Genomic DNA, 27,635 nt, shown 5'->3' with positions numbered 1-27,635 from the left:
AGATGTATGACTACAAGCGTTAAGACATTTGACAAATTCCGATGACAATACCAAATATATCATCAAAATTTAATAAATGAATTTTGGATGGAAAAGTACGTTGACACGTTTTATAGCAATGCGAATTCACACTCATCAAAACAGTCACAATCGGGAATAAGTCACGTTCGGTAATAAAAAGATCAAACGACGTAATTACAAACCACAATCTCACACGTGGTAAAAATGTCCATAGTTACTCATGTCATGTTTCTATTAATTTTTGTGCTTGTTAAATATCATCTTTAGATCTTAAAAAGAGAGTTATATCGTCTGTTAGTTGTGATTTGTTTAGACTATATTTTTTTATCATTTATTTATGCATCCCTTTTAGATCATTAGGTCTTCTAATTACTTATGAAAACTAAAATATAAACGTTTGCCATGAGTCTTTTTTCTATTGGTTTCCCGATAAAACTTGTTTTATCATATATCTCTATAATTATCAGGTATTATTGTCCTCCCCCGCAATTTTGAATCCAACATTTCAAGATTTTAAAGTTAAATGTAGGTATTTTTTTTAGGTCTTCTAATGATTTAAAGAACTAAGATTCATTTTAAAATCAAAATATTATTCCCAAACTCTCTGAAATAATAGGTAGGTATGATGTTCCAATTAGCACAAGTTTCATCAGTTCATCTTTTAAGGAGGCTCGCGGGTACAAAAATTTCAGCAAAAAATTAAACATTTGTTTTTACATTACAAATTTTATTTATTACACTATTAATTATTACTTTATGATATGATACAAAATTTAACCCCAAAAATGATTCGGTTTGGCCCGAGATGACTTTAAAAATGTTTATATCATTGAAAAAGCTCCAAATTATCTCCCTTTGGTGCAAAATTGCTATTTTTTGGCATTAAAATTGAAATATCTTTTTTTTACTCATCGGTGACCTATATTTTTTATTATTGTTTTCAAATAAGCTACACATTAACAAAATAATTGTAAAATTTAAGCGATTTCTGTAATTAAGTTCTTTTTTTTATTTCGATATTACCTCTTTTTCTCCTATTAGTTCAACAGAAAAAAAGTACCTTTACAAAAATGTATGCTTCTATCGAAGGCAGATTGGGAGCGTAAATGATCAGTGACCCCATTTTTTTATTTTATTTTTCTATTAGGTATAAGATAGAGTTCATTTAAAGAAAAATAAAGCGAAATCCTATATTAAGAAAATAAATCGATTTAGACCCACAAGCCCCCTTAAGTGCTCCATATTTTTTTTTGTTAAGGCCGAAATAAAAACCAAGACTTTTCACTTTATCTTTCCAATTGATACTGTCAAATTTGTCTTTGCAATGTTTGAGTCTACCTAGTCATATACCTTCTATTGAGTTTAAGTCCAGAATAAGATCCAAAATTTTCTATTAAATTTAGTGCATATTTAATATCATTTTTAGATCTTAAAAGAGAGTTATATCGTCTGCTAGTTGTGCGATTTTTTCTGCTGTAAGTTTTTTTTGATCATTTTTTATTTGTATCCCTTTTAGATCATAACTATCCCTTATTCTATAAGCCAGTATTTCGACTGATAAAACAAACAATAAAGGCCATCCTTGTTTAATCACCCGTTGAATCCCGAAAGTTTCAGAGATCCACCCGTAATTTGAATTAAATCCTTTTATATCATGAAATAGTGTTTTGACTCACTTTTGAAACAACTTCTTTTTAATGATTCCAATATATAGTCCCATTCTAATAATAATAATAATAAATACCTTATTTAAAGAGGGTAAAATCAGTTAGTACATTACTAATCTCCCCTGATGCCCTCTGAATAATTCAAAATATACAATGATATAATATATACATTTATATACATACTTTTTATGCAAAACAAAAGGCGAAAAACATACAGAATAGATTCCTGAACATATTTTGTTAATGATAGATGTACAAGAATATTGTTCTGGTGAGTGTAACGCTTTAAAAAAAGTCTATGAATAGTATAGCTCCATCAATATTAAGTTTTCAGCATAATCTATAATATCTTGAATTTGACGTATGTTGAATCCTATTTTGTAGGCGCATCAACTAACACAACTTGTAGTGACATAAAATCTCTATTGCGTTGTTTCTAGTAATGAAAAACAACGTCAAACTATAACTTCCTATTTCGCGTTTTTCATGAATTCAAAAAAATGTAAGCTTACAAAAAAGAGGAATTACGCGTCGCGCTGATATCTAGTGAACATTAAGCACAAATGGACACAAACGAAACTACACTATATTTAACCTTCCTTCTTATAAAAGATAATAAAATATAAATTTTTAACTATACTTTTTCCATTTGCGCCGATAAGTATTTCATTTTTTTTTCTTTAACTTGCGTAGATTTTGTTTTTCATTTGCGCCGATTGTGTACAAGTTAATTATAGGTGAAAGTTATTTTTTGGCCCATATATGGGCATTATGTTTTCTGGTCTGTGCGTCCATTCGTTCTTCCGTCGTCCCGCTTCAGGTTAAATTTTTTGGTCAAGGTATGTTTTAATGAAGTTGAAATCATATCAACTTGAAACTTAGTACACATGTTCCTTATGATATGATCCTTCTATTTGTAATGTCAAAGTATAGTTTTGACCATAAACTCACGGTACACTGAACATAGAAAGCGATAGTGCGTTTGGGGCATCCGGGTACTATGGACAAATTCTTGTTTTAATCATCATATACACTTCTTTTGTGCCAGTTGTACACTTGTAACGAAGTATTTTAAAGCACCCAAAAAGGTTCACTGAAAACGTAATACAATGAATTATTATTGTTCTTGTCGAGTATTTATATGCCACACATCTGATATATTTCTTTCTTGTCATTTTAATTGTTCTATACTTGTTGTACTTACCAACAACGAAGTTCCGCATCTCTTTTTTTCTCGTGTCAAAACGAAGATCTCGCACAATATGACCAAAATTATCTTAAAACATAAGGGAACACTGTTTATATCGATATATTACCAGTATACATTCTAGATTTACTACATCTTTATGTATTTACTCGTAAAGTAAATATAGTATTGGGCTAGTGATAAAAAAGGCCCTATAGAAGGAATCAAATGGGCGCAAATGAAAAGTCGATTTTATTTTTAAATCGGTGAACATCTCGTACGCTTGTGTAACTTTACACTGGTAAATGTTAATGTCTTTATACGCATACAACTTGAACTTATATGATTTTCATAATTGAGTATTCAGAAGGTTAGGCCAAACAACAATAATTTCTAAAAGTTTTGACATACTGGCAACGTATGCATTTAACTTATTTCTTGATAATTCACATAAAATAATGTCCGATCTTGCAATGAAGTTAACATTTATTTATACTATAAAAAAGAAGATGTGGTATGATTGCCAATGAGACAACTGTCTATAAGAGACCGGACTGACACAGAAATTAACAACTACAGGTCACCTTACGGCCATCAACAATGAGCAAAGCCCAAACTGCATAGTCAGCTGCTTATTTGACTGCTTTTTTTTTTAACAAATTCTTATAGTAAAAATTAAATTATGATGAAGTTTCATTGTCGTTTGTCATTTGTTTCATTTCATATTGTCGTAAGCGAAATGAAAGAGATTTCGCCTAATATCACTGAAACTTACAGCTACAGTTGGCTGTAGACCAAGCATTACAGGTAGACGGACCGAAAAAGTTAACGCGACGTTTATTCCCGTGCACGTCATGTTAACGCTGCGTTAAGTCCAGAAATTCAGTGGACATAAGAAGTAAACGGGTGTTTACTTCCGCGTTTTTTGTGCGCATCAACCAAAAAATAACCATATTAGCACTTTATTTATTTAACTTTATATATTCGCATATAAATGAGTTATTTTTTCATATAAGGATGGATTGTATAATTCAAATGGTAGCAATTTTGGAACGGAATGACTAAACAAATTTGTTGGCATCAATTAAGAATGCTGACATCTCCTCTTTTTATTGAAAATAGTAAATTGTAAACAAATTTGAGTAGTTTTCAAACCTCAAACTGACTCGTATAAAAAAAATATTTGTCCGCATCAACCAAAACTGACCAAGTTAGGGTTTTATTATGTAAATCTTTAAAGCCGCATAGAAAATGAGATATATTTTCATGTGAGGATGTATTGTATAATACAAAAAATAGCAATATTGGAACCAGCATGTTCAGGTAGTTTTCACACCTCAAACTGACTCGTATTAAAAATCTTTGTCCGCATCAACCAAAACTGACCATATTTACACTTTTTTTATATAAATCTATATAGCCACATAGTAAATGAGTTATTTTTTCATGTAAAGATGAATTATATAATACAAATGAGAGTCATATTGGAACATAATAACTAAACAAATTTATTTGCAATAATTAACAGTGCCAGCATGTCCTCTTTTTATTCAAAATATTGAATTAACAAATTTCAGTAGTTTTCATACCTCAAATTGACTTGTGTAACAAATTGTTTTTTTCGTATTAACAAAAACTGACCATATTTGCACTTTATTATGTAAATCTTTATAGCCACATAGTAAATGAGTTATATTTTCAGGTAAGGATGGATTGTATAACACAAATAATAGCAATCATGGAACATAATGACTAAAAAAAATCTGCCATCAATTAAGGGCATACGATACAGTTACAGGGGAGGTAATGACGTTGCTAACGTAAAATGTTATTTTCGCGACGTCAAACTGTGACATATCGGGAAAAAATGCATTTTTCGACTGATTTTTTTCATTCAAGCTGATTTAATTTGAAAACGAGTTCATGGACCCCTATTTTTCAAAACGGCAATTTGTTTCATTTTGCAGGGAGATTATGTGACCCAAATTTTATAAAACTGTAAATAGAGGATTTTTTTTAATTTTGATAAACATGCAGCAAAATATGACGTCTTTTCCTCAATTCATGAACATTTGATAAATATGAGTTATTTCTGAATAAAAAATGCATATTTTTTAGGATACTTATAAAATACAGAAATTAACGATTGTTTAACAAAAAACAATTTGTGTTTATCTTTTATAACAAAAAAGTTATGTCTTTCTTTCGAAAAAGAAATTACGGCCAAAAATCTGAATTTTGAGCAAATATACAAAATTTCGACCTCATTTTACTCAAAAAGTAGCACATTAAGGTATATTTTGTATTACATATTTGATTTAATCAGGTAAAAAATAGCCTATATGCAAATTTTCATGAACTTGTAAATACAGGATCAAAACTGTATCGTATGCCCTTAAGAGCGCCAGCATGTTCTCCAGTTTTTCAAAATATTGAAACATAAACAAATTTCAGTAGTTTTCACACCTGAAACTGACTCGTATTTAAAATCATGTGTCTGCATTAACCAAAACTGACCATATTTGCACTTTATTATGAAATTATATATAGCCTCATGGTAAATGAGTTATATTTTCATGTAAGGATGGCTTGCATAATACAAATGCTAGGAATATTGGCAGATAATGAATAAAAAAATTTGTTTCACTTCAATTTAGAGTCCTAGCATAACCTGTTTTTATTCAAAATAATTAATCGTAAACAAATTTCAGTAGTTTTCATACCTCAGACTGACTCGTATCATAAAGTGATATTTTCCTCATCAACCAAAACTGACCATATTAACAGTGAAGTATGTAAATATATATAGCTGCGCAGTAAAAGAGTTATATTTCCATGTAAGGATGGATTGTAAAATACAAATGATAGAAATATTGGCACATAATGACTTTAAAAAAAATTGTTCGTATCAATTTAGAGTGCCAGCATATACTGTTTTTATTAAAAATAATTAATAGTAAACAATTTCAGTAGTTTTCATACCTCAAACTGACTCGTATACTAAAATTATTTGTCCACATTAACCAAAACTAACCATAAAAGCACTTTATTGTGTAAATCTATAAAGCTGCTTAGTAAATTAGTTATATTTTCATTTAAGGATGGATTGTATAATACAAATGATAGCAATATTGGCACATAATGAATAAAAAAATTGTTCGCAGCAATTTAGAGTACCAGCATGTCTTTTTTTTACTCAAAATATTGAATCGTCAACAAACATTAGTACTTTTCATACCTCAGACTGACTCTCATGATAAGATTATTTGTCCTCATCACTTACTATACAAATCCTTGCATCAACCAAAACTGACCATATTTGCACTTTATTATGTAAATCTCATAGTCACAAAGTAAATCAGTAATATTTGTATGTCAGTAGTTTCGTGATGGTTTGTATGTTAAAGAACTATTTAACAGCACTATTCAACACTCACATGACTGATCCATGTACTTTATAATGAAAAGTATAATATGTATAAGAAGTTCTCTTTTTGGTATAGTATTTTGTTAATATATTATGTAAGTTGATTAATTTTGTTTGTAGCATAACGTCTCTGGGATAAAAATGGTACAAATGGGGAATTAGGATTCAAAATAATGCATCGAGTTATAGCTAGGAATTTCAAGATACAGTTAAAAATGGGAAACGAAGCAACGTAAACAATGATGTTTATATCCCATCATATAAGAATATTTTCCCGATGTGTTGTTTAACCTTCTATCAGCCTCGATATTTGTACATGTAACTTATGAAAAGAAAATACATAAAATCTGCTTAAAGTTATTGGAACCTAGTAAAATTAACATTCGAATTAAAATAAAGTGTTTATGAATTGTTCTGGTTTGAAACACATATACGTTAAATATAAAGAAAAATTCATTTTAATCAGATGAATGTACAAATGAACACGAAGTTTGCTTCGTAGTTTACACAATCAGTAAACATAAAAAGTAAACGCGCGTTTTTACACGTAAAAATACACTTGTGAAATCTGAAGTAAACGCCCGTTTACTACTAACTTAACGGACATACACGCCCGTTTACTCCGGTAGACATTAGAATTTTTCCATTTTGACTGCGTTAACGTAATTATAGTAAACGTTTGATTACTTCACTATAAACTGCTCAGAGTCTGGAAAGACCAGTTTTTGTACATGACCAGTAAAGTCGAGCACACATTTAACTCGACTAGTCTGGACATTGTTTCGACAGTACTCAACTGTAAAATTGTACTCGACAAGGTCTCGACTTGACTTAATTAGTCTGATTCAGTACTTTATGATCTTGGTGTAGTCTGAAATGATCTCGACCAAGGCTTGACAATGAAAAATAAAAAGAAAACGTTAAACATTGCATGCGACCAAAGCACTTTTTTTTGGTCTACCTTCACCAGGAACGCTCATAAGCCGAATATTTGAAGGCCAACATTTATAAAGAACCGAAAAAGTGGATTAAAGGTTAAAGATTATTGTTCAAAATGTACCTTCAATGATGAAATCTGCTGACATGATTGCAGATAGTAAGAAGTCGTAAAGCCAAAAAAAATCAAATTTAAGGGAATACACGTGTATTAAGTCATTTTATTGCCTAAAGTACAGGAGAAAATATGATACACATAATTAACCCTATCATATTATTTGGTCTACTGCGAGTTGGTAATTTTTCACTGTTACTTCTAACCGTTGCTGAATTATATATCTGAGACACTTAGCTAAAATTATAGAATGTTTTAAACGGATAACAACTTGTTTGATGCCGGTTTAAATAGACATTAACATTCACAGTAACTGTTCATTCCATTTTTTTCGCTTCGTTTCGCAGTTTACAGGTAGCCCTCTGTTCATCCTTTTCAAAAATTAAGAAAATCAAATTTTCAAAATGCGAAATAATCAAAACTGCACATTTAGTTTTTAAAGTTTTATCAAATATCTAAACTCTCAAATTTAAAAACAAAATTTAGAATTTTAAAATTTTCAGTATTCGGTGAAAATTTCAAAATTTCATAACTTTTCAAAAAATCGGAATTTTGATATTTTAAAACCTTGATAAAAATTCCAAAAATTAAAAACTTTTTAAAATTTTGAATTGATTAGTATTACACGGACCGTTATAAACTTTATATCTAAAAAAGGAGGAAAATCTATTCCCGCTTCTCCAATTTACGTTGCGTTATACTTAAATCATTTACTGGATAAAGGCTTGTCTAAAAGTGTAGTGCAATCTGCCGTTTACGGGATCAAGTGGGCGCATAACATTCAAGGAATTCAAGATCTAACAACAAATTCTTTCGTCGTGAACTTAATGGAGGCAAAACGAAAACCACACAGACCGAAAGTGAAATAAGATCACGTTACCGCAGATGTTTTGATAAATGTATGTTCTAAATACAAAGATTCTAATGATTTACTTGTTATACGAGATTTAGCTATGATAATTTTATGTTTTGCTGGTTTTCCTCGTTATGACAAATTCGAAGTTAGCTCAATACGTTGTAAGGATTTAATTTCAAAGATAATAATTTTTCAATCAAAATATTTAAGAGTAAAACTGATCAATATACATTAGGGGATGAAATTTTTATTTGCAAAGGAGAGTCCATTGCCTATCCATATTTATTATTGAAAAGGTATTTTTACCCAGATTTGTTTTTTTATATCGATTTATGAGTTTTGAACATCGGTATACTACTGTTGCCTTTATTTAATTAGTTGAATCAGATAATTTTTTATTTAGACCAATTTACAGATCAAAACAAGAATGTATAGTTTTTAGGTTAAAAAGTTTTTCCAGATTTGCATTCTTTGAGTGCAGGTAGAGCTACTACAGCCACCAATTCAGATGAAAACTAACATTTTTGGAAACGGCACAGTCGGTGGAAAAGCGACACTGCTAAAGATGTTTACGTGGCTGATTCACTTGATCATCGGCTTCAGGTTACGAGAAAACTTGGCTTGTGAATGCCTAGGATTTGAATTTTATTTTTTATTATAATTAATGATTTGATTAGCATCTTGTATTCATATTGCATTTCTCACGACCCTTCTTAGTTTTTCTAGTCTGTCTTCACAGCAAAAAGCATATTTGAGTAGAGTCTAATTTAGTTGGCCAAACTAGTAAGATCATACATTTTTCAACGTTTTGCAGTATAGCGGAAACATACTGTCTTAAAGTTTCTATCATATTTTGTATGGGTCAATAATTTACATTTTGATAAGTCAGATGACCTCACGTTTTGTTATGTTAATTTGTTTTCGCGATTTTGTGAAAAAAAAATGTATAGGTGGTCATTCTAGCCGTAGACATCGTAGTTAAAACTTCCTTTTCTGTATAAAAAAATCTTTTTATATCATCATAATCATAATGAAGTATCATTACCCAGAAACGGTTCTTGCATTACTGCGTGACGCTGGTTTCCAAACTTTTTGGCTTTTCCTGTGCGGCGAGTGTCTGTTTACGACTGGTATTCATAATATGAAACTTGACATTTGGAATGTTTTGAAGTTAATAAATATTTACTATAAGTGACGTGTTGCCGGAAGTATATTTGTTTTGTTCACCAAGTTGTGTGTAAATTAATTAGTATATATACTATTACTGTGTTATATGATGTTTGAATATTTATATGCGATTACTGTATTGTTGCATTGGAATAAAGAATTTGATTAAATGCTAGCTCCAGTGTGTTTGCACGGCAAAATTCATATTTGAGTTGAGTCTAATCTAGTTGGCCAAAATTATTGTGTAGTTAGGACGCATTGTGTATAAGTTGCATAACATTTGGTTGAGGCTAGAGAAATATGAAACGAAAAATGCAACAACTTTTTCCATTTCTAAAGGGACACAACTATAGTGCGGGTAAAGTGACGCCATAAAAATTCAAATTTGATCTGTATTTTGTGGTAATAAGCATTTTTTATAAGTTTCATAACATAAGGTTGAGGTAAACTAGAGTTAGAGATCAATAACCAAATTTGGGACGTACAAACAAACGTACATGTACGGAAGGACGGACGTACAGACATAGGGACGGACAAGGGTAAAACTTAATGCTACCTTCTGTACGTCGGGGACATAAAAAGTCTATTCTACTAGCTTCATTTGTAGAATTTTTCCATTTCCATGTGTATTTTTTAAATTTTTTATCTTTATTTAATTTTTACCAAATGTCTGTCAGTTTGTGTGTTTTTATTAATTGTCTTAGACCATTGATTGGTCTTTTAAAACTTTCTATATAGTTCATTATTTTATTTATCTAAAGTTGATAGTAGATCATTCATATCTCCCCTTACTATTAAAGCACCAAGACTGTGCTCTTCAATTGATTTTTAAAATTAGTTTCTTGTCTGAACTTCATTAGGTGCATTAAGCTTATCTTGAATTTCGATATTGAGTAGGATACATTATAAATCTCACTTCATTATCACAAAATTCATTAATTATTTAAAATCAAGTGATTTGTTACTAAAGAAAGATACATCCATCGAATTTGTTATGCCTAGGCTATGAATATGTTTGCCATGGAATTATCGTTAATTTGCTTTATCATATCTTTTGACATATGAGTTCAAGTGCCAGTGAAACCAAGAGAATAACCTTTAGCGGTTTTTTTTTCTCTCGCTAGATTTGACAATTTAGTGACAAATGTTTAACTTTAATATTAAAATATTTTAATTGTTAATCTCTTAAACGGTATATGTAAAGCTATCTACATTTGAATACCTGTGCTGTCTATCGAGACTCGGATAAACAGAAAATTATTTTTAGACCAACAAATAGGATTGGTAAAGTTAATTTCTATTTTTAGCTTCATTGCCGAATTTACACAAACGCCTTTAGTGGGATTTCCAGTGAACAAAAACAAACGAAAATTCACTCTTCTTATGATTAAAGTCAACAATAAAACAATAACGGTGACGAAACTGATCAAACATTATTTCTAAATCAAAATTGTACATTCTAAAGAAAGTTAAAACTATTTGTTTAACTGTGAAATATACAGTTTTACACATGCAAATTCACGATGTTTTGTGTTCAGTATTTATCGAGATTATTGCGTTAAAAGCTGTTAAACTGAAATATAATAACTGCCTATCTTTGCAGCATATTGATAAAAAAAAATATGGAAAAAAATCATGTATATAAATTTGTATGTATTTACAAAGCACATACGCTTGGGTATATGATACAAATAATATTTTTGGTTTGTTGATTGAAATATTAAATTTTCTTTATTTATACTACATATTTATAACTACTGCGCATGTATCACCAAGTTTCGAGGGATTTTACCAACTCAGAGAAAAGCCGAATTTTGCTGTCCTTACTAAGAAACAGAAAGGCAACTAACTCGACGGCGTCTTTGTGCTGTAGATAAATAATAAAATTGACCTACCTGGATTTCCCATTATTTTTTATGGAAAACGTGCCTTTCACGAAGTCAGATTGCAGACGTCGTTTCTATTTATCAAATTGGTCTTGTTCGTAACATTTTACATGTTTTAAGTCCATCTCTGTGAATGTCTTAAACGGTCTATTTAAAGCTATCGGAATTTAAATACCTGTGCTATCTATCGAGACCCGGATAAATACAATATTATTTTTAGACCTACAAATAGGATTGGTAAAGTTAATTTCTATTTTTAGCTTCATTACTAAATTTCAAAAAAACCCTTCATTGGAATTTCCAGTGAACGAAAACAAACGAAAATTCACTCTTCTTATGATAGAGTGCAGAAAGTCAACAATAAAACAATACCGGTGACGATACTGATCAAAATCTTTTTCTAAATGAAAATTGTACATTCTAAACAAATTATTTGTTTAAGTGTGTTATTAGAAATATCCAGTTTTACACATTCAAAATCACGATGTCTTTTGTTAAGTATTTATCAAGATCTTTGCGTTAGAAGATTGTAAAACTGAAATTAAAAAACTGCAAATCCTTGCGACATATTGATAAAAACAAATTGAAAAAATCATGTACATACAAAGCACAGGCGCTTGAGTATATGATACAAATATTTGGTTTTTTTTTATTTATTTTTATTTGTTGTTGGTTAAAATATTCAATTATCTATATTTATACTACATATCTATAACTACTGCGCATGTATCGACTAGTTTTAAGTGATTTTGCAATCTCAGAGGGAAAAATATACAATTTTCCCATCCTTACTAAGAAACAAAAAGGCAACTATCTCGACGCTATCTTTGTGCTGTAGATAAATAATAAAATTGACTTATCTGGATTCCCCATCGACTTTTATGGAAAACGTGCCTTTCTCGCAGTCAGATCGCAAACTTGGTTTCTATTTATCAAATTGGTATTGTTCGTAACATTATAAGTCCATTTCAATAGATATAAGAAGATGTGGTATGATGGCCATTGAGACAACTATTCATCCAACTAACAATTTATAAAAGTAAACCATTATAGGTCAAGGTACATCCTTCAACACGGAGCCTTGGCTCACACCGAACAGCAAGCTATAAAAGGCCCCAGAAATTACTAATGTAAAACCATTCATACGGAAAAACCAAAGGCCTAATCTATATAAAAACGAGAAACGAGAAACACGTATGAACTACATAAACAGACGACAACTACTGTACATGAGAATCCTGACTTAGGACAGGTGCAAACATTTGCAAACATCATAAAAAGATTGTGACTATTTTGACATTTACGTGCCTGGATGTTTACTCAGTCTGTTAATATTCAGAGGAAGTTTTTTCCCCGAACTTTTGTTAAATGGAAGTATTTTTTTCATGGACTTTTTCGGAACATTTCTGCAAGTACGCATGAAACAAATAAAGTGATACGATGGTTTCAGAACTATAAGAAAAACGACGTAAATTTTTGAAAAAAGAATTAATGGCATGTCAATCAAAAGAAGGAACACACAGTTTTAAATGAAAAATTATGAATATACAAATGCTCACACAAAATTGTCTTTTGAAAAAAATCATAAAGATAAGGCATGGACCCTTTTATCAGATAATTTTTTTTTATTTTATGTTTTGGAGAAAGAGGGGGGGGGGTGTTATAAAGTTATAAAGAAATATATACTAATGTTTCCTTGCCACCAAAATGTTATATAGACTTTTTTTTTGCTCCAACACATAGAATACTTGTTGATTTGTAGAGGTCTACACTATTTTTGAATTATTTTTTTTAACTACCGAACTCGTTTTCACTTCCCCTTTCATTCTCTAACTTTTTTATCAATTAATTTATAAACTTATAATTCATTACAAAACATGGGTCGTGTTCACTGAAGTGAAAATAAACGAGGACAACATTTCTATATTTTGCAATTCCCAATTTTTAAATTAAAATCAAATGGTCGATCGTCCATCACATCTGTTTGTTTACATTCAGTTATTGTTCGGAAGTAATCGTATCACATTATTTGTTTCATGCGTACTTGCAGAAATGTTAGGGGAAAGTCCGGGGGAAAAAGAATTTCCTTTAACAAAAGTTCAGAAAAAGTACTTTCCCTGAATATTGACAGTAACCTTTCGGGCATGTAAATGTGAAAAAGTCAAAATAGTCAAAATAAAAAATTTTGCTATCCATACTAAGAAACAAAAATGCTACTAACTCGACGCCATCTTTGTGCTATATATAGATAATAAAATTTACCCACCTGTATTACCCGTCGAATTTTATGGAAAACGTGCCTTTCTCGCATTCAGATCGCAGAGCAAGCAATTTGATGTCAATTATTCTCCATGGAAATGATATGTGCTAAAGGTAATATACCAAGTATCATTTGCCTACCACCAGTGGTTCCTCATACAATGACATAATCACAGACTAATATATATAACCTAAGCAAAAGTTTCAATGTCAATAGACAGAGCGGGTAAAACCAACAAATAGTCAAGGAAATGAGATGTACAAATGCTAATCAAGTTGGATATCATATATAATTGGCCTGCCATTAGAGGTTCCCCAGAAATGTACCTAATCCCAAACTAATACATTGGTGGTGATACCACCGCTGACACCAGTAAACACCATACCTATTTCTGTCTTGTTGACTCCGTCAAAATATGATGTATCTGGATAGCGTATCTATTTCTTGTATGAGCCTCTTCAAATTTAAATTGAGGTTTTCTCCCATGGATTGTTTTTATCAAGTGAGGGGGCATGGGGGTTATTGTGCTTGGTCACTTAAGGTCTTTTGTTGTTATACACAAAGATAAGAAGATGTGTTATGATTGCGTGCCAAAAAATTGTCTCCGTTGAAATTTTGCAAATATCCCAGAGATCAAATAACACGGATGATTAATATTGACCATTTGGTAAATGGACGTGTTCAAAGCGGCACGTACATGGTGGTAATAAATTAAATTGTTGAATAAAATAAATCTTTAACTTTTTATAGGTACCGTAGGAGGTCCACCGCATTTTTTCTTGACATGCCAATGAGAAAACTCTCCACAAGAGACCAAATGACAAGGAATTAAATAACTATAATTCACTGTACAACCTTTAACAACGAGGAAAGCCAATACAGCAAAGTCAGCTATAAAAGTCCCGGTTAACTTAAGAACATATATGAGAGTACTCGCAGTTACTGACAGCTAGTGCAAAGCCAATAACAACTTTAAAAAAAAATCATGCATCTATAAGTCTATATATTTATGTCAAATACTTTTTTATTTAAGAATTTCTGGTGGCTATGATTTCATTTTTATTTAATTATGTCGGGGCCATTTAGTGCTTGGTATGTGGTGAGACTGTCGTTCTATGTTGTAGATCATATGGCGACCCCTAGATGCCATGTTCTATTTACTTAAGATGGGGTCTCGTTGACGCGTACTCTATATCTTTTCGTTTTTACATTCAGTGTGAGATTGAAAACTATAGGACAGGACTACCCTGATTATTTATAATTTTTCAAGATTACAATCAGATTGGTTGTATTGCTGACTCTGAGAAATAACATTTACACATTTGATGAAAATGAATCTCTGTAGCTCTACAACAAGGTTACGACAATTGGACAAAAGACTTGTCTTATAAATTGTAAGAATTTCCTGCCAAACTCTTCCGTACGCCATATTCACGCCAAATTTATTAAATTCGACGTAAACAAAAAATGCGCCTTTTTTATATTTCTTGATCAGTGTAACGGGAGAGGGTCGGTGACAACACCTCCCGGGACGTGTAGCGGTCAGTACTTCATCTCTATTCGACCATTTGGGTACCTGATATCAGATTATGGCTGAACAACAGACAATAAATCAAATGAAAACTATATTTATTCACAAATGTACAATAAATGTATTAAACAAAGTCTGATAAACAAGAGTTAGGAAACGTTCCCAAATGAAGTTCAAAAACAAAGGGCTTCAAATGCAAAATGAAAATAAAGTGTTCCTAGAGTTAGTCCTAAGTAAAGTAATATTGCTTCGCGTTGTGTTTTTAATGTAATAACTTGCACCAAAAAGGGGTGACTAACTCTGGCGAACTGCACCGAAGTGGTGGCTTACTTTGTTCTCGAGTAGGATAATTTTCACCCCGGCGGGAATCAAGTCACAGTGTAGATACTATTCTGTACGCTATCCGGAAGTCGCGATTTTCGAAGCGATGATTTTCAACTGGCTAACAGGACAGTTTGGCCTACGGTAACTTTTCTCATCATTTGTTTACTCCTATATCTACAAAGTGCTTTGAACATCTTCAAGGTATATATAGCATCATAAATATGAGTAACTGTAACAAAAACATGCATTAGAATATACAATATACGTGTGCATCACATCAACTTGGTAGAAAAAAGTGAAATCGATGGACAATTTTGCTCTCGTAGTACAAAGCAAATAATCTTTTATTGCAAATATTTGCATCAGTTTACAGGTAAATATATACTGTTTCAATATTCTTTTCGTATTTAAGTAGAATATTCGTATTTCCCATATAAATATGTTTTCCTTGAGGATCCCAAAATAAATTACTGTACGATCAGTCTAGAACTGACTGTATTCTAGAAGCGATTTCAGATTTTTTGACTGTATGACCAGTCGTGATTTTGAAGAAAAAACAACAGCAATTTGAAGGTATATACGTGTATATGTGATATTATGAACTATCCAGGGAACTATAACGTGTAATTACTTTCATCAGATAATACAAATATATTTCGGATGAAATTTTTAGACGGCAAAATAATTGTATTGTCTTATTTAAAATCAAATGCCTAAAAAGTAATACATGATTCGCTTGTGGACTTCGTAATAGTGTATCGTTACAGTTATCTGTTAAGCTATTACATTTTTAAAGATTATTTACACCGTCCGCCGTTGACCAATTGATGATAACATAAATCACACTTGTCTTTTAAAATAACAAAAAATGGATAAAGACAGCTTTGCGTAGAGGGATAATTCATGTGATATAATTTTGGTAAGTTTACAGAAATAGAAGGTCCATAATTAAATTGAGAATGGAAATGGGGAATGTGTCAAAGAGACAACAACCCGACCAAATAAAAAACAACAGCAGAGGGTCACCAACAGGTCTTCAATGTAGCGAGAAATTCCCGCACCCGGAGGCGTCCTTCAGCTGGCCCCTAAACAAATATATACTAGTCCAGTGATAATGAACGCCATACTAATTTCCAAATTGTACACAAGAAACTAAAATTAAAATAATACAAGACTAACAAAGGCCAGAGGCTCCTGACTTGGGACAGGCGCAAAAATGCGGCGGGTTAAACATGTTTGTGAGATCTCAACCCTCCCCCTATACCTCTAACCAGTGTAGAAAAGTACACGCATAACAATACGCACATTAAAATTCAGTTCAAGAGAAGTCCGAGTCTGATGTCAGAAGATGTAACCAAAGAAAATAAACAAAATGACAATAATACATAAATAACAACAGACTACTAGCAGTTAACTGACATGCCAGCTCCAGACTTCAATTAAACTGACTGAAAGATTATGATTTCATCATTTGAACATCAGGCACAATCCTTCCCGTTAGGGGTTTAGTATCATACCATCATAACATATATGAGAAGAACATAACTTACGAGTGATGTCCTTATACCGATGATAAAATTTAGTAAATGTTTTGACTAGTTTGTGATATCGAAAATCCTGGTGTAATAATTTTTCAGTAATACATAAATTTCTCTCGTTAAAATCTAAAACATTGTTACATACACGAGCGAATCGTACAAGTTGAGATATATAAACACCGTTTATTAATCGAGTAAAAATGGAGCAATTTCAGAAAACTTTAATGATTGGTTTAGGAGGTGTTGGATATACCCGATGGGTGACCCCCATATAATGTAATGTTCAAGTCCGTATCTTATATAAAGAACCCCATAAAAGATTTTTATTAAAATTCGAAATAGACGGTACACAATACAGTCATTATCATTTATGATAAGGAATCCGAATAAGATTAATTTAAAATAGTTATATCAGTGACGGATTCAAAAAAAGGGCATCCGGCAGTTTGAAACCCTTTTTTAACCATTAATTCATTTGTATGGGAACATATATTTGGAATCCCCTTTTCTCCTGGATTGGACCCCTCTTCATTTAAAAATGGCCGGAACCCCCAATGTATATTAAGTGGTTTATGAGGAGATGCGCTTACAAAACCGGCGAAACATATTGTACCGGTCCAACGGACGAACGGAAAGACGGACTTCTTTATCATTATAACCCCCCGCTTGACAAAGTGGTGTACAATTGAGTGTCAAAAAGACAGTTTTCTCGTTTGAATTGTTTTACATTGTCTTATCGGGGCCTTTTATAGCTCACTATGCGGTATGGGCTTTGCTCATTGTTGAAGGCCGTACGGTGACCTATAGTTGTTAATGTCTGTGTCATTTTGGTCTTTTGTGGATAGTTGCCTCATTGGCAATCATACCACATCTTTTTTATATAGCTCTACATCTTAAACAAAGTGAAGGAACTGTGATCAATTATAGGCTACAGTACGGCCTCGAATGTGTGTAAATACATGCATTTTTATATAACAACTAAATCTGTGTGTTTGTACAATTTTAAGTATAACGGAGGACATTTCTGAAACTTATATACTAGAATACATTAAGCCTTCCTCATATTTTAGCAACATTTAAACATCCTTATACTTAATGTAGTAAGTCGAGTACACCCTATCAAGCTAAAACATGTTTCATAAGTTTTCAGGATGTGAATGTATTGAAATATATTTGTGTTATTTAGAAAAATGCAACCTTCTAATGTATCGTAAATAACTTTGAAATCACCACTAGAATACAGTGACATAAAGACTGATCATACAGTTTTAAAATAAACAAGCGAGACTGATCGTACAGTGAGAAATTCAAACAAGTGTAATTTTCTTATTTCTGGCTTCAAAGATCTGGTTGAAACTTTTACCACCACTTGAAATATAATTCATTGAGTTAATTAAGTCTGGTTTTTACGTTAATTTGTACACTAAGAGGGCAAAAAGATTGTTTTTCGGTTCGCCAACTGATTTTTCTTAATGATGCACTTGAAAATCTCTTGATTAAGGCAAAGACACGAATATTGAATGTGCGGAATTTAATTCTAAACCATTTGAGAATATCGATGTCGGCTGAATTAATCATTAAGCAATGTACAGATGATCAACTTACCGTTTAATTCAGTATACCCATCAAATTTAAAAGGTGATCCAAAAAGTTCTCGCTTCGAAAATCGCGACTTCCGGATAGCGTACAGAATAGTATATACACTGTGAAGTGGAATGATACATTCTGTAGAGTATTTTGGAGGCCTGTGCAAGGCTGACTACGACTCAAAAGATGTACTTTATCGTGAACATGTCAACAATAAAATATTCTATTCATTGCGATCGAAACAGAAGAGGGAATTAAAAATAAATTGGAATTAAGTCTACTTCTTAATCAAAGTGTGAATAAGTTGATCAATTTTAATCATTCGTAGAGCACATCACAATTAACTTTTGTGAATAATTTTAAACCAGGGATTATTTTTAGTGGTTTTGGATTTTTCTTTTGATAAAATTCAATTGAGCAATTAAACAGTATTCGATAGAATATGTAGTGTTTGATAAATAATGTTTTAGCAGTCAATTAAAATTAAGGCGGGAGATACGAAAGGGATGTTCAAAGAGACAACACAATGACATAAAAAAAAACACTCAAAAGACAAACGAGAGTGCGCCAAAAAAAACTTTAAAATATTTACACTGATCAATATGAACGCAACCCAAAAACAAGGATAATCTTAGGTGCCCCTTGAGAGTTAGTAGAGCTTGCTTCAAGATATCCGATTAGTCTTAAATATTTTAAAAAGATATGTTTCAGAAATCATTTCTTTTGTTTTAAATCTTGGTTTATCTCTTTAAATGACCTACAAGGATCTAAACTTTTACAATAAAAGTGTGCCTTGATGAGGAGTTATTCAGTACTCTGAAGGAACTGGAGGGCCATGATGGAGGTACCGTCATGACGAATAAAGATAAAAAGAATTTGCCAAATGACATTAAATTAACTTTTTGATACATGACGATGAAATGTACACTTTTTTAATGACGATAATAAAACGACTTACTTTTAATTATTTCTAACAAAAAACGGTAAGGGTTAATTATTAGAGACCTCTGATGAATCACGATAAGGATACGATAACGAATCACGGTATTTTATTTGTATTTGACGCCTGACGGAAAATGACATTCCTATCCTCATACTGTGTCCATAGCTTTTTATTGCAAATAAAGTCATATCCTCTAAACTTCAAAGAACGAAACAATTATTCGATTGAATATTACAAACCAAATGTTTGGCTGAGTTAATCAGGTATAATTCATTAGACATAATCATGCACGTGTATGCCTTCCCATAACTAATCGCGAAATTGATTCTATGGAATATTTAATTAACGGAAAAAGTGACTGAAGAAATTTCAATTACTGCTGGTTTTATATCCTGTTTATGACACTTAAAATACTACATGTATTTCATATGAACTAAACACAGAAGTTTCCTTTCTACAGAATCTCAATCAAAAGTGGATTCTTAGAAATTTTACAGACATACGTCACATCTGCCGACCATAATCATTAAAAAAGTTAGAACTATTTTCAAAACGTTTAAATTTCCTAAACACTATATTCACCTTGCTAAATGGAAAGACAGAATTCTTCGTCTCATTACTTTGAGCCTTTTCTACAAAATCATTGTCTGGTGTAATTAAAACTGATTTTAAACCATGTTGATCCCGAGAAGAAATTCACTGAATTGTTTGAATAACAACATATATATTATTGAGATAGGTAGATTTCTGATTCAGTAGACATTTGGTATGTCCATGAGTACTAACTGAGCAAACCTACTGATCGTCATGATTTTCTATTTATATGAATTGATGACTTATATCAAAGCTCATCCATCACGCAATGAAGGACCAGAATACCATCAATTTTTACAGAAGGTATACAAAAAGAGTTATCCAGGATATTACAGAGCTAATCATCCATTTTTTAGGTAACGTAGCGGTGTCGAACTGATGCGATAGAAATTGAAGAAGGGACTTGAATCTTAGAGATCAGTCCTCATTTAAAAGAAGAAACCATGTTTTACTGAAATCAAATATAAATTATTACACTTCGAACAGTAAAACTACAAAACTATATTTAACTATCGGAAATAAAAGCAACATCACAATCGACATAGTAAATAATCAAATATTCTATTGCATAGTAAAACTTATACATTTGTAACTACCAAGGAAAAGTAATAAAAACACACTCTAAATCTAAGAGTTTACAGATATATCACCACATCAACGCAACTAATACCATTTATTTCAAGACCTCCTAACTGAAAGTCAAAACTAAATTTATTCGATTAATGAAAATAGAAAAAAATCAAGATTTTAAATTACACATACGTTTTATTGATAATAAATAAATTAGCATTTTACTCAATTTGATGAATATCTTACAAAGATTAATAAAGATTTAAATATTGCGTATTTCCATTTCTATATCATATATATATTTATAGTGCAATTGGAACATTTTTTTGAATGCTGGTGATTTAAAAACAATTTATAGAAATCAATATAACTCTCATAAATATTTAATTTAATCTTTAAGATTTGAATAATGACAAATCGTATTGGATACGTATTGATAGTCCGAGTACACAGTACTCGTCCTTTAATTTTTCGTTGTCCACAAATATAGTCCCTAGTGTGGACAGTGTGGTATTTGCCAATTTTTTTTTATACTCCTACCAAATTTATTGTTTCGTGTATTATGCCTCAAATAGAAAGTAGGGAGATGAAATTACACAGTAAAATAAATTGGGTCATGAATTTGAAAGTCAGGTAGTTTTTGGTCCAGTTAAAAAAGGTGAAAAATTAGCATTTGGAAGCTGTCAAAAGATTCAAAACCTCTTAACTTAAAATTGTCCATATTTTGAATTACAGCCTATGAAGTTTTCTTTAAATTTGATATAATTTGTCCCAAAAGTAGTACAATACACTGTTAAAATACTATTGAGAAAGCGGAGGTAGGAGTTTTTTAATTTTCATTTATCGTCTAAAAGAAACGCACTACGAAATAACTATGGTCTCGGACCTGATGGTACAATCCAAATGTTTTTTCATTTTATCAATACAATGAATACATAATATTAAATTGATAAAAGTTTGAATAAAGAGTTTTCTAATTTAGTTTAAAAGAATACAGATATCATTACAATTTCAATGGATACATTCCATTTAATGATTACATTAAATTTATAAAAGAATTAAATAACGAGTAGTATAATTCAATAGTGCAATTCTAACATTTGGCGAAATTTTAATAAAAAAAAAACCACAGACATCTATATAGTTTTAGTGAGTACATTACATTTGATTTCTTCATTTTTTTAAAAAGTGAGTATTTTAAATTGATGAATTTATATTACATGTCGAATGCATGCCGAATGCATGCCGAATGCTGCTAATTTAAACGATTTTTTAAAAACCTAATCATTCTTTTTAAAAATTAAGCACGTGCACATTGCACCTAAAATATTAAGAAACTGTCAAGTTTCAAACGATTCTGGATGTATTTCGAATCTTCTTTTTTCTGAAATAAATCGATAGAGCAACCAGGACACATATCATTGCTATAGCAACAATAATAACTCCAGCTACATATAGTGGCTTAAATTTCGACGAAGATTCATTTGATGAATCACTGTTTCGGCGATATCCCTTTGCAGTAGAATCTGAAAGTAAATCATAAACTTGAAGGTAATGATTGTTTTTCTATAAGGAGATTATAAGAACATCTGATGCGAAACGATAAACTACGGGAAGAAAAAGTAAACAGAGATACAGTTTCCTATATGAAAATGAGGGTAACTTCTAAACACTAAGTATGTATACATCTTTTTAAAGAATGTAAATGTGTACGTTTGATTATGTAATTTATACGACGTGTTTCTCGTTTCTCGTTTTTTTTTATATAGATTAGACCGTTGGTTTTCCCGTTTGAATTGTTTTACACTAGTAATTTTGGGGCCGTTTATAGCTTGTTGTTTGTGTGAGCCAAGGCTCCATGTTGAAGGCCGTACATTGACCTATAATGGTTTATTTTTTTAAAATTGTTGTTTGAATGGAGAGTTGTCTCATTGGCACTCACACCACATCTTCCTATATCTACGTTAAAGATTTGGACAAAAGAAATAGAAATAATTGTTACAATGCTAAACAAAAGGAAAGTCGATAAAAAATATCTATAGCATTTCCTTTTAGTATTACTGCATACAGGGCTTGCAATAGTTTTCTCATTTAAAAAATAAATAAATATATTAGTTAAAACAAGTACAAAATACACCTATTCAAACAAACTTCCTAAGGTATGCTCGACTAAGGTGACCAATAAAGAGGTTATCGCGATTGTAATTGTTGTTCACATTTGTTTTTCTTAAAAGCAATGCAAGCACTTAATTAACAAACAAGTGAGTCATCCTTTTATAAAATGCTTTAACGTCAATTTTGTGTTGAAATGTCTCAATTTTCTGTAAATTCCTGGCTTGATTAGCCGAATAATCCAGGTTCAAGTTATAGAAAACAAAATAGATGAACTGTGAACAACGTTTTATGGCACGTGTTTTACATCACACATTTTTGTTGTTTTGATATTGCACCCTAAACATGTCATAAGGTTTTTTTTATGGGGGTGGGGTGGGAAGGGCTAGGATGACATTTGAAAAAAAGGTAGGACAGGAGTTTTGAGTAAAAAATAAAGGCAGGATGAGCAACTTCGCAAAACAAAAAGGCAGGATGACACCTTATGTAAAAAAAGTCAGGATAAACTAAAATAAAAGGCAGGACCGAAAAGAGTGAAAAATAAAAATGCAGGACAGAGATTACAATTATAAAAAAATGAGGACACCATTTTCAACCCAGCCCTTCCCCCACATACGAATCAAATGGTAACTCCTTATTACAGAAACTTGCCTCTTTTGTCAGTAAATAGTATTTTTGATTCGACGTCAGCTATCTCAATAGGCCCTTTCAAATTTTGAACTGCACTTCTATGATGTCCTATCCGTTTACTATGTTTGCACTGTGGTTCACATTCAGACGAATAGTCATTAGATTTACAGAATGTAGCATTACAATGAACAAACATTGAATCAGGATGTCCAGCATACTCAAAATCTTGGAAATGGAATCGGGTTTCGTGGGTTGACTGAGATGTAACGAATGTGTTCCGATCCACAGGACACCTGAAAGGAAAAAGTCAAATACTATTGAATCTAATACAATTTTTATGAAACGACTTTTTTCATTGGTTAAAAGCTACCGTCAAATCCACAGTTGACCAATCGCAACTAAGGAGGGACCCGCCATTTTGAATTAATTGAATCAACTAATTTTAGATTTCTTCAAAATATTCATCGGAAATAAAAACAACAGCTACGCGTCGCCAATAAAACTGTATTTGCGACCGTCAAATAGCCAATTTGCGGTGGCAACTCTTCAACAACAGTACTGTTATTCCTTAAATATGTCTATGAAGTTTATGTTTATTTAAGGTACAAAAGGCAATTTAACTACTTGTCCAGACTTTAATCTTTGTTCTGATATTGAAAATCAACTGTATTTAATTAACGTATTATATTGTAAATCAATCTTCAGGTAATAAATGAATTAATTTAGAAAAATATATTTCGAAACATTGATTTAAATTTCATATTTTACTATTTACTAGCCAACAAAAAAGAAGTTACGATACAAAAATCTGAACACCAATTCATCATAAATAAAATTGATAGGAAAACTGTTAAATTATTATTAAACATGCATATGATTAAAATTATCTGACCAAATTGGAAATTTGGAAAATACCTTGTTATTGAACATTATCGCACCGCGGGTAAATTATCACGTTGTGATTGGTTTAACGCCGTCAAGTGGTGACCCCCTATGTGACCGGTAGGGGTTAGTAAATTTCATAGGGGGTTCATGAAGAATTAATTGTGACGTCATTTATTAATGTTGTTGTGTTTCATTGTTAATTTTTCAACTAAACGCAGCAGAATAAAGTCCAGCGTGCGATACATTCGTTATACGGTAAACTACTGACGGGTCAGTAGCGAACCATATACCTTATAAAGGGGTCAAATGTATTTACGAAAAAATGATGACAAAAGTTGGCACTTAATTTCAAAGATGAGAGTTAAATACTAATTTTCAAATATCTGCAAAGGCATTCAAAATATATGGGACCGATTTGGCAAATATTAACCTTGAAAAATGTGTACAATTTTGTAAGTGTATAGAGAAATCACATTGCTTTGTATCGTTTTTTTTTTTATTGTCTACTATTCAACAGAATTTTTCGATGTAAGTGTTCATTTGAAAGATAGAGTAGATTATCATGAAAGAAATTATAGGTGGCTGTTTTGCATCAAACATGGTAATGCATTAGCTAATAAGAACACTGCAGACGTAATTTTTTTTATTGATCTTCCAGAAAATATCGTAATGTGTTTCCCTTGGCACCATTCAACATTGACCATTGTCTTTCGACTTATGTAGAATTTAATGATATCTCCTTTTAGACATTTTTTTTCTCTGACTCATTAAACTATATATGAATAAAGATTTAAATGATCTTGGTTAAATCATTTATTGTAGCAATTGCCAAACAAGTTTCTCTTAGTTGCAGATACACAGTACGATTAAAATGATGTTACATTAATTAAAAGTGTGTACACTGTATATGCATTGGTACCCATTGTTTTATTTCGTCAACGACCTGTCCTGTACAAATCCAGGAAAATGGCAGTTTTATGTTATAGTACGTTTAAATGTGTGTGTTGTATTATATATTGGTTTCAGTGATTCGTTGTTTTCCTCTTATATTAAATGTGTTTCCCTCAGTTTTAGTTTGTAAAACGGATTTGTTTTCTCTCAATCGATTAACGACTTTAGAACAGCGGTACACTACAATTGAACCTATTACTTACCCATTTTGTATTGTTACTCATAGTCTCAAGGCAAACGAGACCGGAAGTAAGGCATTAAAGAGATTTCTGCGCAAATGCGATGAAATATAAAAAAAGTCCCTAGTACTTGCCCATTTTGTATTAAGTAGTATGTATAGATTGTACTGGCATGTTCAGAGGGCTTCGTATAGCAATCTGACAACCGCATCTTCACGTCGTAATCATGCATGCTTGTTTGAACCTTAACATAGACAACATCACCAACCACATATGCTGGAGGAAACCCATTAAACCGATTTTGATATTTTGAATCACTATAAAAGTTGAGATGGATCGAAAAGTGTCCAGTGCCTGCTGCAGTGTGGTCTTCATGTCCATGATTATGTTTAATGGTGTCTACGCCATGCTCTCGTTTCGACATGTCGCATTCTACCTTCACTTTAAACCTGTAGTCTCGGATAATAAATCGGTGGTCTGGGTCATGAAGTGCATACACAAGTGTGTTTGTGTAAATAACTGCGTCGTTTGATGTCTGAAAATAAAACAACAATACATCTTGACATGCCACATTTAACCGTAATTTTAAACCTGTAGTTTCGGATAATAAACCGATGGTGAGGCTTATGAAAGTGCATAAACAAGAGTTTTTGTGTGAATAATGACATCAGTGGATGTCTGGAAATATAATAGATACTACATTTCAACAGGTTGAATTTTAATTTCGATTGTGATGTTGTAGTCGCGGATAAAAAATCGACGATTAGAGTCATCGATAGCAGAAACAAGTGTTTATTTGTAAATCACTGCGACGATGTATGTCTGAAAAAAAATGAAAGTTACATTTTGACATGACACATTGAACTTTTGCGCAGATTTGGGAAAAACTACACTCCTTTTCATCTTATGTTTTTTCTGACTTTTGTTTTTATTCATGCGAATTCTTCATTTTGATGTTTTACTTTGATTTGTCTTTGTAATAATCCATTTATCAGATTTGAGGTAAACCTATGACGCCTTATTTTTTTTTTTTTTTTTGAAGTATAAGATATCGAATCAGTCGATATTATCTTTTTCCTAGTTTTTTTTATATTGGTACTTTGAAATTGGTGTGAAAAGGATAACAAATCTCAGTAAAATGCTCTTTTTATGTTAAGCAATTTTAACAAAAAGTCATCTACTAAAGTGTCGTCGAGAGATAGTTTGAATATAAAACTGTAAACGTTTTTTTATAAATCTTATTTTCTATTTACTGTAATAAAATTTGGACCGTAAATTGGAAATGAGTCAATCGAACAACATCCCGACCACAAAGAGCAGAAAACAATCAAAGACCACGATTGGGTCCAAAACACAGCAAGGGAGGTTTGAATCAAATAGCCCCTACACAGTAGTGAATATTAGTTCAGCGATAATAGACTCATCAAACTAAACTCCGAAACATATAAATGAACCAAAAATTAATAAAAGCATACAAGACTAACAAAGGCAAGAGGTTTCTGACTTGATACAAGGGCAAAGATGCGGCGGTTTTAAACATTTGAGATTATAAAAATAAGGAGACGTGATATGATTGCCAATGACACAATAATCCACCATCATTCAAATGAAGTGTATTTAAGGAGGTAGACCTAGGTTAAGGGAAATAACTCTTAAAATCCTCAGTACGTTTGTGTCAGCCATTTTCATAAATATGTTCTAAGCTTCTAGGATACATAGATTATTTCCAATCTGTTTCAGGTAAATGCTTAAAATTTATTGACAAAACTTGGCTTTTACAAACGCATAACTGATTTAAAGAGTTATCTCCCTGAACCAAGGTCTACCCCCTTAAGCAATAGTGGGAAACAATTCGGCCTTTTATACTGAGAAAAAAACCTTTCTGTATAGTCGGTCATAAAAGTTCCCGACAAGAAAAAATATGAACCTATTTAATAGAGAAAACCAAAAGCATAAGTAAAACAAAACAATTGACGAGAATTAAATACAACAGACCTGAATCAATGACAACCACTGAACTACAGGCTTCTTAATTTTGACAGACATATACTTAATGTGGCGGGGTCAAGCATGTGTATGAACGCTCAATCTCTCCTAACTTTGTATAGTAATGTAATATTTCAAACTATGAAAATCAGTCGTAAAGGGCTTAACTCATCAGTTCAATACAAAGAGAAACTCAGACAGTATGTGATAGGGATTCACTAGTCTTGTTTTTGTTTTCTTGTCAAATATTTGTAATCTTTTGATTAAATTTATATTGTCAGCTA

The 27,635-nt window shown here is 31.6% G+C and overlaps 1 protein-coding gene and 1 long non-coding RNA gene across 2 annotated transcripts in view; both read right to left on the bottom strand.

Moving 5' to 3' along the window:
• LOC143052021 (uncharacterized) overlaps nucleotides 1–27,635 on the bottom strand; it is a 208,533-nt gene that overhangs the window by 94,243 nt on the left and 86,655 nt on the right. The window lies entirely within an intron of this gene.
• Nucleotides 20,784–23,638, bottom strand: LOC143051581 (uncharacterized). Its single transcript, XR_012970848.1, has 2 exons — nucleotides 23,372–23,638; nucleotides 20,784–22,134 (listed from the first exon to the last, which is right to left on the bottom strand). It is a non-coding gene; the product is annotated as an uncharacterized LOC143051581 (long non-coding RNA).

Source organism: Mytilus galloprovincialis, chromosome 11 (assembly GCF_965363235.1).
Source record: "Mytilus galloprovincialis chromosome 11, xbMytGall1.hap1.1, whole genome shotgun sequence".
NCBI classification, from domain to species: Eukaryota; Metazoa; Mollusca; class Bivalvia; order Mytilida; family Mytilidae; genus Mytilus; species Mytilus galloprovincialis.
This window is presented reverse-complemented; position numbering and strand designations above follow the sequence as displayed.